The 16975-nt window shown below is 33.8% G+C and overlaps 1 long non-coding RNA gene across 2 annotated transcripts; it reads right to left on the reverse strand.

Annotated features, from left to right (window-relative positions):
* Positions 1–67: 67 nt before the first annotated feature.
* On the reverse strand, positions 68–14528 carry LOC128238568 (uncharacterized). Of its 2 annotated transcripts, none has more exons than XR_008261727.1 (5): positions 14426–14528; positions 5769–5861; positions 2637–2744; positions 2201–2244; positions 68–1504 (listed from the first exon to the last, which is right to left on the reverse strand). It is a non-coding gene; the product is annotated as an uncharacterized LOC128238568 (long non-coding RNA). The 2 variants fall into 2 exon arrangements; XR_008261728.1 differs by lacking the exon at positions 14426–14528 and adding an exon at positions 7929–8080.
* Positions 14529–16975: the final 2447 nt, after the last annotated feature.

Here is a 16975-nt window from a genome sequence, read left to right on the forward strand (position 1 = left end):
AGATATCTCTTTGCATATACATCAAGGATAATGTCAGCAAGTCAGTAAAGTTTCCAGAAGTATTTTATTGGTCCGATTGTAATACTGTAATAGTTAAGTGTCAATTAACAGAAACTTCAGATAGATGGATATATTTATATAGCTGATCATTACAAGACAGGTATTAAATACGAATATATCAATACTAAGTAATCAGTATAATGTAGACAAATGGATACAAATACATGTCAAAAGAACCTCGGATACATAACATGCTCGGATATGTGAAATAAGTACATAATTATCAATAGCCGGAAAGTAGATAATTTTTAGCTTCAAAGAGCAGAATTCATACTTCTATTTATATGATAAAATATGTTGAAAGTCCACTTTACACAACAATCACTATTAAAGCTATTCAAGTCTAAACTTGATTGTCAGACTTTCCCCTGTTAGTTAAAATAACTTACAAGGCATATCTTATTTCAACATTGAACCTTGATCTTGCCAAGGTCAACAAGAGCGCCATGAGGAGAACACCAGCGCTCGTCTGTATTTTACTCCTTCGAAAATGAGGCATAACTCAATACAAACTAAAGCCAGAGTTATGCCCCTTGATGTACACATGCATATAGTCCCTGGCAACATCTTAACCAAGTTTTATTTAAATATGAAGTGATTTAGTTACTGTCCTAGGTTAAAGACTGCATGATGCCCACAGCCCTGACAGGTGCCAAGGCATATCACAATACCAAGATACTTTTTTCTGAAAAAATTTCTTTTACAAAAATTAATGCATATCAAATTTCAGTAATAAACAAATCTTCATTCATTGGCTCTAGATACAATTCAACCAAACAAATACTTAACGTTTTGATAGCAAACAGAAGAAAGCTAATACATTTTTGTTTGACATGTTCATACATGATGATATTTCATTTGCATTTCATCAATTTATCCAACAACACGAAAAACATCACATCACTGAGAAGTGATAGAAGCATTCAATACAAAACAATACCATACACCATTATTTACCATGGAACAAAAAAAAACAATTGAATACACTGCAGTGTAAATGACCACAAACATCAAGGACAATTCTAGCAAAATCACCTCCAATTGAGGACAAGTTATTACCATATTCAATTTCAAATTTTTAATTGTTAAAAAACAACAAAATAGAACAATATCCAAAGAATATGTCAATCACTGATGGTATTCAGATATAAAGCTTAAATCAAAATGCATTCTAGTCTACCGTATTCTATAATTTAAAGTATCTATTTGTTAAATTGTTTGCTTTTTGATGAGCCTATTGCAAGGCCAGTTGCCTTGTTCTAATGTACCCTTTCACCATTGTCCTTGATCGCTTGGCAAGAATTGGATACTTCTTTATAAGTTCAAGACATTCTAACTTAGAATGGAGGTGGAGTATTAAGTTAAAACACTTTTTAAGGCCATTTTCTACCACGTCTTCTTCAGCCTAGCTCCAAGGTGTTCTGACTGTGGCTGATGGTTTTTCCTAAAACACAGAAATACAGGCTATTTTATAGACAAAAAAATCACTATATTTTCATCTATTTTGAGCACTAAAATATGAAAGTGTGTTCTTGACAGTCCTCTATAGGACAAATAACCATAAAACATATAATCCTATATTAAAACATGTTTTATCAATTGAAGTTATCTAGGAATTAGCAACAGTACCTCTGCAAGTCAATATATAAAGATGACCTGTATTCAAGATGATGTGTTTTCACTGATAACCTTTATATTATTTGATTTCTGAATTTTTACAATAAAATGGGCACGGTAAGCAAACTCATTTTTCTGTAGCACTGACCTGAGCAACATGTCTTACAGTGCTATATAATATACATTGTTGTCAATGTTAAACATGTTTGACTTCAGGATTTTATTTGATATGTAGAAATTCAATTCAAGGCCTTTCTGTTAAATACAATCAGATATTTTCACTGTAACTTTTTACACTAATCAGTAACGTGACACACATTCTGGCTAATTTATACACTGAATAAGTTTTTCTTAAGATTACAAGTATGGTTGTTACACAAAATTAATTGTACACTAAGGAAGACAACAGAAAAGCCTGATCACAAAAGTGCACTTACTCCTTTACAGAAACAACACTTTTTAAATCAAATTTGCTTTAAGAATAGAAATTTCTAATTTTTACAAATTTCAATATAATTCTTACATGGTTTGTGCCAATCCAAGCATTTACGACTGCTTCGAGTTGACCTATGGAGACAAAAACATATTATATACGCAAATAGGTCTGCTATGTTTCTTAACGCTAACAATTAATGCCATTTATAATAATGAAACAGGTGTCTCTTGACAAGTATTATTTGAATGAAATTGATGTACATTAACAAAACCTCTTTCTGAGGACTTTTTAAAAATATCACCTCCAATGGAGGCCAGTTACTTTTATTAGACACCATGCCGGTATTGAGATCTCAGGTATTTCAAATTTCATTGATGCCTATTATTTGAAATGCAGTACTGGTTATGAAATATTGAAGGTGTAGTGTTTTTAATAGAGGATATAATTCAGCTCAAACACACACACACACCAACCTCCATTTAGGGAGACAATTTATCTTATATTATAAAAACGATAAGTGTACCTATTTCAGTCCCTGGTTGATCAACGGAGCCATCAACATTATCAACATCCACATCATCAGCATCCACATAATCAGTATCAACAGTATTCACATCATGACACTGTCCAGCTGCAATACAAAAACATCACATAACTGAAAAGTGACAAAAGCATCAAAAACAGAACAAGACTATACATTATGGTATTTACCATAGAAGAAAAACTACTGAATACAGTGCAGTGTGAATGACCTCCAACTGAGGACAATTCTAGCACAAACACCTCCAATTGATGACAAGTTATTACCCTTGGACAACACATATAAACCTATTTCATAAATATCTCTTGTTTCAAATATCATCTTACTCTAGGCACTTCAAACGATTTAGTCTTTTAGACAGGAGGCACGTTTAAAGAAAGTATTTTAAAGAAAACCCACTGACAACCAATATAAAAAAAAATCTGCAACTTCTAGTTAAGAAACAAGAGCTGTTGTAAGACAGCGCGCTTGACTACGCCGCTTTGACTTAGAAGTGAAAACAATAACAATGTTATATGTGCCTGTCAAACACAATAAAACAATCAAATTAAAAAAATGAACAAGAAGCGGGATGTGACAAAACCAGGTTTTTAATGATTGGCAGAAGATATTCAGTTTCAACTGCTTTCTTCTATCTTTAGTAGCAGTGACCTTGATGCCATGGGCCCCAAACACAATCCCATGGAAGTCCTCCATAAACTCTTCCTACATATTAAGTTTGGTCACAGTATGTCAAACATAACTGAAACAGTAATCTATTTTTAGTAACAGTGACTTTGACCCAAGAGGGCCGAAAGGCAATCCATCAAAGCTCTGCATATTGTACTATATACCAAGTTTGGTCACACTATGTCAACCCTTACTTGAGATATTCAGTACTTAGCATATTTCTATTTTTAGTAGCAGTGACCTTGATTCCATGGGCCCCAAACACAATCCAATGGAAGTCCTCCATAAACTCTTCCTACATATTAAGTTTGGTCAAAGTATGTCAACCATAACTGAAACAGTAATCTATTTTTAGTAACAGTGACTTTGACCCAAGGGGACCGAAAGGCAATCCATGAAAGCTCTGCATAAACTTGTCCTATATACCAAGTTTGGTCACACTATGTCAACCCTTACTTGAGATATTCAGTTCTAAGCATATTTTTATTTTTAGTAGCAGTGACCTTGATTCGATTGGCCCCAGACACAATCCAATGGAAGTCCTCTATAAACTCTGCCTACATATTAAGTTTGGTCAAAGTATGTCAACCATAACTGTTACTACATTTTCCCGTGCTAAAGAAGTTCATTACTTTTATTTGGATTGGTTTTTCTTACTACTTAAAGACCGACTGAATTAGTTTCAGTAAGTTATCTGTCCTCTGACGGTACCTTCACCATTTTTACTTTCCTGGGCTCTGTTAAGGTAGTGCGTGGATTCCCTGTGGGCCACTCACATTTTTTCGTATAGGTTTTACAATTTAAAAACTTGATACTTGTACCTGAGATGTTAAATTTCTCTGATTTTTGATAGTTAGAAATAATTATTATGAGTTTATTTTTTTATACTGTGTTTGTCAATTTTTGACACTCGACAGAATTGTTTCAAACTTACAGCCTAAAGTTGCATTATGGCTTGCCTGAGCAGCTAGCTATATCTAAGGCATTTATTAGTTTCATAGTTATTTTGGTTTTTACAGTGTTATTTCCATTTGAATTTAATTAATGAACTTGAATTCTTGAATAGATTGTATAAAAAAATGCAAACATCTCAGTTGTTCTTCACACCCAACCTCTCTGCCTTTGCCCTGTGTCGAACCTGAGGGTTCTTGTAACCGCCCGTGCGGCTTACTACCACTCGTTGAGGTTCGGTTACACAGTAATCTATTTTTAGTAACAGTGACATTGACCCTAGGGGGGCGAAGTCAATCCATGAAAGCTCTGCATAAACTTGTCCCATATACTAAATTTGGTCACACTATGTCAACCTTTACTTGAGTTATTCATTATTAGCATATTTCTATTTTTAGCAACAGTGACCTTGACCTAGACCATAACTCTAGGGGCCCAAAATACAATCTCAAAAAAGGTCTCTATAAACTCTTCATATATACCAAGTTTGGATTATTTATTTCAAACCTAGCTAAAATTATTCCATTCATAAGGTGACTTTGACGCTGCCCTCCCACCAGCCACCCGAACAATGACGCAAGTCGACATTTGAATAACTGGTTTTCCCTTTATGGAAATGTGGTTAAGAATATATATAAAAATGTGCCTTTCAAAGGATATAAAAAGAAAAATTGAAAAAAATCATTCCCGTAATTTGTATTAAGGGATAAAATGGAGTTATGTTCCTTGTTCTAAGATGGTCATCAATAATTATGCGAAGTATTAAGGGCATTGGATGAAGGTATGGACGTTTCAACATGCCCTTTAACTTTAACCTGCCCTAAAACTTTAACCTAAGTCAATCAGGGGCCATAACTTGTATTAAGGATAATATGGAGTTATGTAACCTCATTGTGTGATGGTCCTAAACAATTGTGTAAAGTATTAAGTCAATTGAATGAAGGGTACTGGACTAATAAGTGAAAATCCCAACTTGCCCTACAACTTTAACCTGCCCTAAAACTTTAACCTAAGTCAATCAGGGGCCATAACTTGTATTAAGGATAAAATGGAGTTATGTAACCTCATTGGGTGATGGTCCTGAACAACTGTGTGAAGTATTAAATCAATTGAACAAAGGGTATAGAAGTTATTAATAAATATCACTACCTGTCCTAAATCTTTAACCGAAGTTCAATAGTCAATCAGGGGTCATAATTTGTAAAAAGGATAATATGGAGTTATCTAACCTCATTGTGTGATGGTCATGAACAACTATGTTAAATATTAAGTTAATTGAATGAAGGGTATTGGACTTCTAAGTAAAAATCCCAACTTGCCCTAAAATTTCAAACCGGACGCTGACGCTGGGGTAAGTAGTATAGCACTCCTAATTCTTCGAATAGTCGAGCTAAAAACTATACTCTAAGGCTTATCATAAAACAAAACAATATTGCAATTTTGCTCAAATATTAGGCACAAATTCATCTCATATTATAAGAAAGATAAGTGTACCTATTTCAGTCCCTGGTTGATCAACGGAGGCATCCACATCATCAGCATCCACATCATCAGTATCATCAGTATTCACATCATGGCACTGTCCAGCTGCAATACAAAAACATCACATCACTGAAAAGTGACAAAAGCATCAAAAACAAAACAAGACTATACATTATGGTATTTACCATGGAAGAAAAACTACTGAATACAGTGCAGTATGAATGACCTCCAACTGAGGACAATTCTAGCACAAACACCTCCAATTGAGGACAAGTTATTACCCTTGAACAACACATATAAAACTATTTCTTAAATATCTCTGGTATAAAAATTCATTTAAGCTAGGCACTTCAACCAGTTTTGTCTCATAAAACTTGAGGCACGTTTACTGGAAGTTCTTTATAGCACACCCACTGACAACCAATATTATAACACTTTTCAACTCCTAGTTAAGAAAAACACACTATATTTCAAGCGTATCATATACAACAAAAATCTTCAATCACTTAATATGCTTTCTCAAACCAGGGGACAATTCAATATAATTTAACAGAGCAAGGAGTTTACCAATTGCACTGACGGCAAATAAAAACTTTCTAGTAATTTTAATTGTAAACAAAACATGTACGTTATACCAAAGAACATAAGTGGTTACGCCGACGCTGCTGCCGACGCTCGGGTGACTAGGATAGCTCTCCTTATTCTTTGAATAATACCTTATGCTGGGGCCTGAACTATAACTTTCTGTCAACAAAGTTATGTCCTGTTATACATGTAAAATATGTGAGTATGTATTTTCCCCAATTCTGCGACAATATTTTCCTTTAGATTGCCCTATTCATGAAAAAACATTTGATAGAAATCAGGTAAGAATTGGCCAAGAAAAAAACTTTGTCTGCAACAAAATAATTAATTATGCCTCCACTAGAATATGTGAATGCAAATGTTTATACGGCACATCATCACTTAAATTAATTTCTACTTTGATAATAATTATATTTTGCTTTTTTTTTTAAATTATGCCCCCTTGTTTTAAACAGTATTCTATTTTACAATCAATTATTGGTTACAATCAATTGATTAGATATTGGCTGTAATTGGAAAGCTGTTGCTATTTATAAACTGTTTAACTGTTATATATAACAGTAAGTCACTCTAAGTTGAATTTTATGTATTTTATCGGATATACATGGTAAAGACTGATTTAGACTCTTAGATTGTTTTTTAAAAGAAATAAAAAATATACATTATATCATATCTTGCTTTCAACCGGCTAGTGGTAACATTCAATCGTATTTGGAGATTTTTTTATAAAGATGAAATTAAACAAAATGTACGCCGTTGAATATGATATTGTTTTGGACTTCTGCTACATTAACAATAAATCTGACTGCAAAACAACCATGTATGTTAAAGATAAGTGTTTAACATCACATAAGTTCACATACAACTTCTGAGCATAAGCGACAGTAAATTTTGGACATATAGATCTTTATTAATCAACTATTACGTATTTGGTGAGATACAGAGACAATTGCGGTACCAATACCAGACAATTGAAGACAATATATGCCAGAACTCGGCCAATATCAACAAAACTCGTCTAATATGAGTTTCCTCCGTTTTGATTGGCTTAAAAACTTGCCTAATATAGGATTTGAGAAATGGGCCATTTTCATTGGCTGTCGAAACTCGCCTTATATGAGAAATATGCCGGAAATTATTTTTAAAGGTAGCCATTTTGTTTTTAGTTTATCGACTGTTTTGAAAAGTTTGTGCTTCTTATAAACCTATTTGGAATACTTGAACCTATTGAATGATTGAACCACCTTGTACGGTTTGATATTACAGTTGTATTTAACCCGTTTGTGGATTTTACTACTATTACGATTTTGTACACCGACAAAATGGACGACGAAGGTGAAACATTTGACGTTTGGCAAATGATTTACGAATTTAAGACCAAAAGACATGCTTCCTTACAATGTACAGTGCTTTATTCATAAGTATGTGCAATGTCACTCTAAGGATGCATGTCAAAATCAGCAAAGTCAAGTCTAGAAAAGCAGACACCATGAATGAATAAGGGATAAATACGGCTTCACTGTGAACTTAAAGGTAAGTTATAAGAATGTTTTTAACCAAAATGGTAATAGTTAATTAATAAAATACTTATTAATTAGGTGATTTCATATTGGCCCAGTTATTTGTCTTCGGTCAGCTGTATTTGCCTTCGCCCATTCCATAATATCACGAAAAGACTAACACCACAATGTTAGAAACAACTGTATCAGTCTTTGAATTAAATCCTCTTTAAATTTCGTAGGCAGCCAGCCATTTGACTGACAAGCGCCCAGATGATGACATTGACATGTACATTTAACATCTTTATACCGGCTTGAATGTGAGCCACACTAGCTTGGATGGGTCAAATACTCTTCTTTGGAGGTTGATCAGAAACATCTGAGCGCTGTCCGGAAAATGTCCGCCTCAAACAAATTTTTAAAGTGGATTTAATTTGAAGACAGATACAGTTGTTTCTTAAACTGTGGTGTTAGTCTTATTGTGATATTAAAGAATGGAATTAATTTATATGTACACTGAAGCATAAAATAACTTCAATAGGTCTGTGTTTAGTACTGTTTACACGGGGAAAATTGAAGATTTGAATTTGCTGTACTCTTTCCGACTAAAGAAAAACACGAGAATTGGACATTGTATTATGCTTGTTTGTCTAAAGACACTATAGTTATACCAACATATCGCACACCATTTTAAAGGTAATTGACTCTTCTTTCCATGTCACTTATTTAAAAATGGATTGTTAATATGTTGGTTGAGAAATTTGCATAAAAATGGACTCCACCGTGAAATCGGGTAAGTTTGAGTTACATACCTTGTTTCTTTTTTGTATATCAGAGACATTAAATCTCTTCAGATGTGTTGTTTATCTCATTGTATGTACCCAAAATGGTTTAAAACAACATTTTAGTGACAAACAATGATTCAGATGCCTGTGGTCTTGAAAAACTATTCAAATCATATTGTAGTTTATTTTTCAGAGGGCTACATGTTTGCTAACAGAAGTCGTACCAACACAAACTCGCACCAATACGAAGTCATGCAATATACGGACAGGTCGCAAAAAAAAGAAAGCCAAAGTGTGACATAGGGGGTCAAATTTCAAACATGTTTTATACATGTTAACTATAACATTTTGCGATCGCCGGACTTCAAATTTCATGAAATTTGAATTGGTTAATGGACAAAACACAGGACTATGGTATAAAATTCACATTTTAATCAATATTTCATTACATTTTTTCAATTAATATGGCAGATTTTGACTTGATAATAAACATAATCAGTCTTAAGAATCATTGGTTACTGTTCTGTATCCAATGATGGACATATAGATACACTTTTGTGATGTATCATTAATGTAATAACTTGAGAAAAAAAAATTCTCAAGATTTTTTCTCAAATTTGAATCTTAAATATTCATATAATACATCAAAATGTTTTTGTTGTTGACAAATTAAGTATCTTACAGTGACAAGAATGTATTTACTTAATATTTAGGGTATTCTTAAGACATATATCAAAATTCATATAAGTATGTTAAGTATTTAGTATATTATGCATGTTTTAAAAATTTATATATTTCCTAGAAATTGTTACACTTGTGACAACAATAGTGCTTAAAGTAATTTCTTTAAATAAAGAAGCTTTCATAAATTATCATTATACCAAGCATACGTATGTAATGATTACTGATTAAAATGCATTATAACACATAACCATTCAACTTTAAACTAACAAAAATTACAAAAGCATATGTCTAACATTAAAGCGTTCAACATATGACAGCCCTTTTTACATGTAGATAAGGAGAAAATGACTGTCAAATGTTGAATGCTTTAATGTTAGACATATGCTTTTGTAATTTTTGTGCTAGCCCATGCATGAGATTCTTTTGGTAAAGTTTTTCTTGCACGTTCTGCTTGTTTTCTGGTTTCTGGTCTGCCCTTTCACAGCTGATTTTGACCTTAGTAACTTAACTGATGACATGCTTGCATTTTCAGCAGCTTCTGTTTTAAGAGCAGCAGCCTTTCTGTGCTTTTTCTGCCTTAATCTGGCTTTGGCTTTTATTTCCGCATCATATTTCGAGGTTTTTTTTTCTTAGCTCTTTAACCTTCTGTCTATATAATTCATTCTCGGCCTTCTCCTTATTTTTCAACTTTTCAAACTTTTTCGTAAGTTTGCGATCTGATTTTAGTTTCTCCCTGTACCTTTTTACCCGTTCTTTTGAGCTTGAAGAGGGCTTGCTTTTACTATCCCTATCCTTATTCTTAAAGTTTTTCCCTTTAAAAGGGAGTTTGACCACCAGTCGCATGTTTAATTGTTATTCTTTACTGTTTACCTGTGTAAATCAAAAGTATTATTCATAAAAGTCAAAAGATGAGATGAATATTATGTCACAAGTGTAACGTTTCATTGCATTGTTGCAAAACTTAAATAATTATATTCTATAATCATATTTATTTCATATTTTCTTTATTTCTGAGCATGTAAATTATCAATCATTAAACTTAGTTTTAAAAAAACTTGACTAAATAGTTTTAAAAATAAAATGTTCCCTTCTGCATTTCTACAAAAACAAATTATCATGTATTTTAAATGGTACTCACTCAAAACTTGGCTATGCTATACTTAAAATATATTTTAATGTTCCTGCACGTTAACTTAACACAACGAAGAGTAATGAAGTTATGGATGTCTAAAAATATGCCACATGCTCAAAATGCGTTATACTTGTGACATCACTTATGATCAGGTAGTGAAGTCATTCACTTCCCCACTTGATCATTTTTTCTATACATGTTGTTTTTGGACTTCCTGGAAGTAGAAAAAAGAAAAAAAAAATGCATTGTAACACATGAATGGGAAAAATGATGATGTTTAAAACACATAATGTTACACTTGTGACATTCCTATGTTATGTTAGTTAGTCTAGACTAGATACAAATTCTCTTTGTTTTGAGTTAATATGCTAGTTGTTTTACAAAGCCAACAGATTGCTATTCATCAGAAAAATAGTCTCTTTATATAGTGCCTTATAACTTTTCAAGGCAGTTCCAGTACTTTGAGAACTCTGAAATTCTGAATGATTGAAAATTCAACAGGTGTGAATCAAAACATGCTAGTTATGAATTTAACTAGTAAGAATTATAAGTGAAAGTATAAAACTGTTTATAGCAAATTTTCAGTTACATTGAGTCATTTTTCAATACAAAAAAGTTTAAACTTTAATTAACAAATTCCACAAAGGGTAATTTAAAAATGTCACACAAAAAGCGTTACACTTGTGACATTTTTGACGACATATTTCACTGTAACTTTTTAACAGATAATGCTACATCTCTAAAATTTGGTACAATTATAGACAAACAAGCACTCCACATAATAGTACACACAATCCTAGACGTAGATTCGACGCTAGTGCTCATCTTTATCAGGTGTGTTGAATGGATATTAGTTATTATGTCGGGATCAAAATAATGGCGCTGCGACTTAAACTGGTACATTTTACCTGCGTTTAAATTGTTGCCAAAAAGTCTCAATTTTGTAGTTGGCAGCCATCTTGAAAATTTGTGTTTCAAGATTTTCAAATCATTATATTGCAATTATTTCTCAATGGCATGTTGAGAATACATTGGATGTATGTTATATTTATGAATTGCAATTTATTTGGACCAACTTTTGATATTTTGGTCAGTTATTTCAGGATTTAATATTCTGATACTTTCACTTTGAAATTTATCGGAACAGGCTTCCGTTGTATTTTCAAATTGTAATATTGAAATAACTGTTTAGTGTAATGTTGAAAATACATTGGATTAATGAATTGTGTATAACATGCAATTGAAATAGACCAATTATTGGCCTTTTTATATCATAATTTAGAATTTGATATTTGGAAATTTGCCGGGAGATTTTCCGTTGAATATTTCTTTTCATCTATTTGAGTTGCACTATAAATGGTTTTCCAACATATTTTTGATGCATATCTTGTAGAATTAGTGCGTATTTCATGCATATTACATTCCGACGTTAACCGGAAGTGACGTTTCATTGACCGGAAGTGGCGTGTTCATCGCCATATGTTGGGGAATATTCAGCTCTCCTATACCTGAGGGCGCCAGTTGCTGACTTTTGACGGTGAAGTAAGTTAAAGTTTAAACTAAACATCACATCCAAATTGTTGGATATTGGATGTCTGACAAATTACAAGCAATTGTCAGTGAATACTACTCGGTGCTTTAAGAATCCAAGGTTTGGATATAACTATAGCTACCCAATACTACTCGGTGTCAAATAAAATAACTGTCACTAAATACTACTTGGTGTCAAAAAGGATTCAAGTTGGGACATAATCATTGTCAATAACTACTTATATACTATTATATACTGTGTAAACAAACCAACAAGTGTCCAATACAATTATTGTTTAAGTAAATTTCCAGTGTTGGGATAGATATTCTAAATTATTGATAATTTTATGATATAATTAAAATTTTAAAATATTGAATTACCAATTACTTGGTCATTGCATTGTGTAAACTGGGGGAGAAATACATTTGCATTGTGCTTGTTATATCTACCAATTATTTGGTAATTATGACTGTTTGAGACCAAACATAACAGTCTAGCAGTACAAGAATATTTTTCAAGGAGAAGTGGATTGTTCCTAAGTTCTTAGGAAACACAGGTATTTTGAAATTGTGACATAACTATAATATATATTTTGAGATCAACTGAATTATATTGTATTTATTGAGAAAATAAAACTATAAAAAAGTGTTCAGTTGTGCAATCCATTAATTATTTCCAAAATATTGGAACTGGATTAATAAAAAATTACTGAGGTATTGATCTTCTTCTGGGAATAAAAACTTATTCCAAGAACTTGGATTTGATCCTTTAAATCAGCATCTGATTTAAGTTTGCTATCCGTTACAAGCGTATCTATAATAAAGATTCCAAGTAATTTGGAAAGTAATGAGATGAAAAGAAAATAGCCAAAGGTTTAAATACAACTAAGAATTTTAGGATAAGGTTTAATTTGGTGAAAAGGGGGAGATGTTTAGGGATGTATTAAATTAGAGAACTATGAATGAAGCAATTGAAAAAGTAAGGGAGGCACAAAAGTTCAAAGCCACAAAGTTCTAATTATTAAACTGTAGGAAACGCATCAAGGGACTCATGGCATATTCAGTTCCTCTTGTTGGTACACTACCACTAGTGTATCCATCAATGCAACCAACATGTGCGTACCAATCCCATCTACCATTTCAACCACCCAATCCATATCAAATGGGTTCATTTCCGACTATGATGCCGCCTTGGATGTATCCATATGCCATGAATCCATACATGATGCACTCACAAATGCACCAAGGTCTGGAAATAAATGGCATGTGCCCAGGTTACATAGGTTATCAGCCAGGGTATGGAGTTAGAATGGGGTTAGGAATAATGAACCAAATAACTTGAGCAGTGTACATGAGAAAATACCTCAAAGTAAATTTCAGAACACGATTACGGGTACGTTAAGGGATAGTGGAAAAAGTATTGGGGTTATGAATTATGAACTTAATAACTTAAGCAGTGTTCATGGGGAAATACTTCAGAGTAAAATTCAGAACCCGATTTCGGGTATGTTAAGGGGTAGTGGAGAAAGTACTTGTATAAGTGATGCCCAGGCTAGATTGGACGATTTAGATAGAGGGCCCCACTTTGACAATTTGGGTAGATGTGGGGATAGAGAAAGTAACTCCCGACCAACAAATGGCAATGTCCGGGAAAGAAGGTCCCATTTTGATGATTTGGGTAGTTCTGGGGCTGTAGAGAGTGACTCCCGACCCACATATGGTAATGTCCGGGAAAGAAGGTCCCAGTTCGATGATTTGGTTAGTTCTGGGTCTATAGAAAGTGACTCCCAAATAACAAAGGGTAATATCTGGGAAGGAGGGTCCCAATGTGATGAATTGTGTCGATTAGGAGCTGGCGAAAGTAAATTCCGACTTTCGGAGAGTAATGGCCTAGACACAAAGTCCACGGGAGACAAACTATCACATCAGTCTAGGTACAAGGAAATAACCCAAGATAAAACATGTGATGAACGTGTCATAAGAGAGAGGCCAGTTACTGTGGCACAAGTAATGGACAAAATGACTTGCTTGTGCCAAGGGTCTAAACCCATAACGAAGGTGTCCGCAGAGAAAAGCGTAGCTGCGGTCGCTCAAATGTCCCAGAGTAAGATACTTGAAATCGGGGTGTCCAGACATATTGGACTAGATTATTTGAACTGGGAATGAGTAAAATCAAAGGTACTGATGTTACACTCAATTCCAGCAAGTAAACGATGTTTTCAATATGCACGAATGGGGCATTTCCAATCAGATTGTCCTGAACATCATCAGGTTAGGGTTAAAATAAAGTTGCAAGGAAAGCTTATTGTGGAAAGCTAGAACGGGTTGTTGGTAGTAGTTTTATCTCAAGTGCAATATTGATATTTCATGAATACAACACTCAACAGTTCAGTTTAATGTTTTATCAACAGTTTATGTTTAAACAACAATGTCCAACAAATAAAACGCATATACCACTTCAAGAGAAACACTATCAACAGTACATGTTTTCTCAACATTGAATGTCCAACGAATAAAAGCATAAACACCACTTCTAGAGCAACACTTTATTCAAAACATTCACCCATAATAAATGTCTAAATTAATAAAAAGGGGGAGAACTGTAGAAAATAACATTAAACAAATCAAAGCACTGAAAGCACTTATAATAAGTTCAAGATTACCAAGCATGATATAAGGAATCATGATAAATTATTTTACAGAAAGTTTATTATAAATGAACTTATATAACTAGAATTTATATTGCTGCAGACGCTATTGATAACGCTATATGATTAAAAGCGAAGTGTATTGAGTTGCAATTAGGTGTTCAGAATTATTTAAAATAAAAACCTGAAGACGTTTAATTGTTATATGACTTCCTCACAAACAGAGATTAAATGTAGGATACACTGTGATAAATGTAAGGATATGTTTTATGAGCGCTGTGTAAATGATAGAAGGGAGATGTGGGTGACTTTGAGTATGTATGATTGTACGGCTTGCGAGAAGGAGAATAAGGGCATCTCAGGATAATGGAATCTGATTTAACTTTACAGGATGACAGATTCCGAGTCTTTGGAAGGGAGCCCAAAAAGGTCATGGAAAGAAACAGAACGGATAATTCCAATTAATCCCGATGATATTGTACGGGAAATGGAAACCTTATGTTCTCGCAAAGTACAGATGCCATCTGCCAAAATATTGATCTTCCAATTAGGTTTGGTCAAGGACCAAGAAAAGATTAATAGGATTGTTACAGAACAATGCCAAATTGCACAGAGTCGTAGAAATTTTAAGTTCATCCGTGAGGCCAAAAGTTATGCAGATAATATTCTAACGACCGAATGTTTAAAATCATTGGAATCAATTTGGGGAAAGAGTAACTAACCTATTAAAAAGGGAAACTCCTGTTTATCAACAGACACTGGTAATGACGTTTTTTTCTAGTAGGGACATTCGCTTTTTGGATTCAGAATCAAATGAGTTGGGTGAAAATGATACAACTGAATCAATTTTAGATTTAGAACCCAATCTGTTGGGTGGTGACGAAAGAGCTGAAACTTTGGTTAATGGCACACTTCTGGATTTAGAATGAATGAGTTGGGTGAAAAACATACAACTGAATCAACATGTTACAATCCCCTGATTAATCAAAGTAATGACGCCATTTTGGATTCAAAACCCAAATTTTGGGGTGAAGATTGTATGGTGGAAACTGAAATTAATGACTCTATTGATATCTCTTCTAGTCAAATTAATGAGACAGTACTACCCGTGAAAATAGAATCCAATTCGTTGGATGAAGCTATAGAGGTTGACATGAACAACAACATGAACCTAGATTTAAACGTAATTGTAATCTCAGATGACGAAACCAGTCCAGAAACACAACTTCAAAGAGATAGGGCGTTAAGACAGAGAGGATCTAATACCTCAGTTCCAAAACAAGGGACAAATGCGCGTAGCAAAAACCAAACTTGTCCGCTGTCATGTGGGACTTTCAGAAATCTTCGTCAGCATGTTGAATATCATCATACTCCGACACAATTTCATCAAAATAACATGAGCAATCCTCAAATGCATGATTTCAGGCTTGAAAGTTTGTTTTGGCTTGCAGAGAAAATTATTGGCAAACGTTGTATTGTCAAACTTTATCATCATTGTCAAAAAACAATTTGGATTTCTAGGAATGTTCCTATTACAGATGAAGTAAAGGAATGGTTGGAATTATGGAAAGAACTTGAAAATTGGGACTGTCCCAAACATTTCCAATTTAACCCAATTAATTCTTGGGCACTGGTTGGACATTGGAGGATCTTTTTAGAACTTATCCAAACTCTGTCAGTTGAAGATAGGCATCATTTTTGTAGAAACACGCCAGACACTCTGGAAGTTACTTTAACTGAAGGAAAAAGAACAGTGCATTCTACAAACACAGACAACGCTGCAGTCCAACTTTCTACTCCTTCGTCCACAGTACAACCAATTTCTATAAACACTTCAACGGCACCTATTCAACAAGTCAGTTCAGTGCCAACAAATTCCGAAGCCATGGACAACAATTTTCCTGTTCAACAAGAGATTCCAGTGCCAACCAAACCTAAAGCCATGGATAGTCGTTTTCATTTAGACCGCTCACTGTACAAACTAAATTTAAACAAGTTCAGCTCTACCCAAGATTTGCTAAATATGTCTGTGGGTTCAATTCCAAGAAATGAGGTGGAAGTGGTGGGTGGAATAGCCAATTTTTGCGATCCCAAACACTTTTTGGGAGATTATACACATCTTGGGCATGGTTTTTCAGCCTCTGTAGGAATACATCCACGGAACGTTTCACCCATTGACAGTTTACCGTCAGTTCTTTGTAAGTTAGACCAACAAATAAAACTTGCCAATGTTGTGGCTTTGGGTGAAGTAGGATTGGATCATACAAAACCAGAGGAAAAGTGGGAGAACCAAGAGAAGATGTTGGTAGAGATTTTAAGTTTGGTCTCAATCCGGACTCCAGTGATTCTACATATA

This window comes from Mya arenaria, chromosome 6 (assembly GCF_026914265.1).
Source record: "Mya arenaria isolate MELC-2E11 chromosome 6, ASM2691426v1".
NCBI classification, from domain to species: Eukaryota; Metazoa; Mollusca; class Bivalvia; order Myida; family Myidae; genus Mya; species Mya arenaria.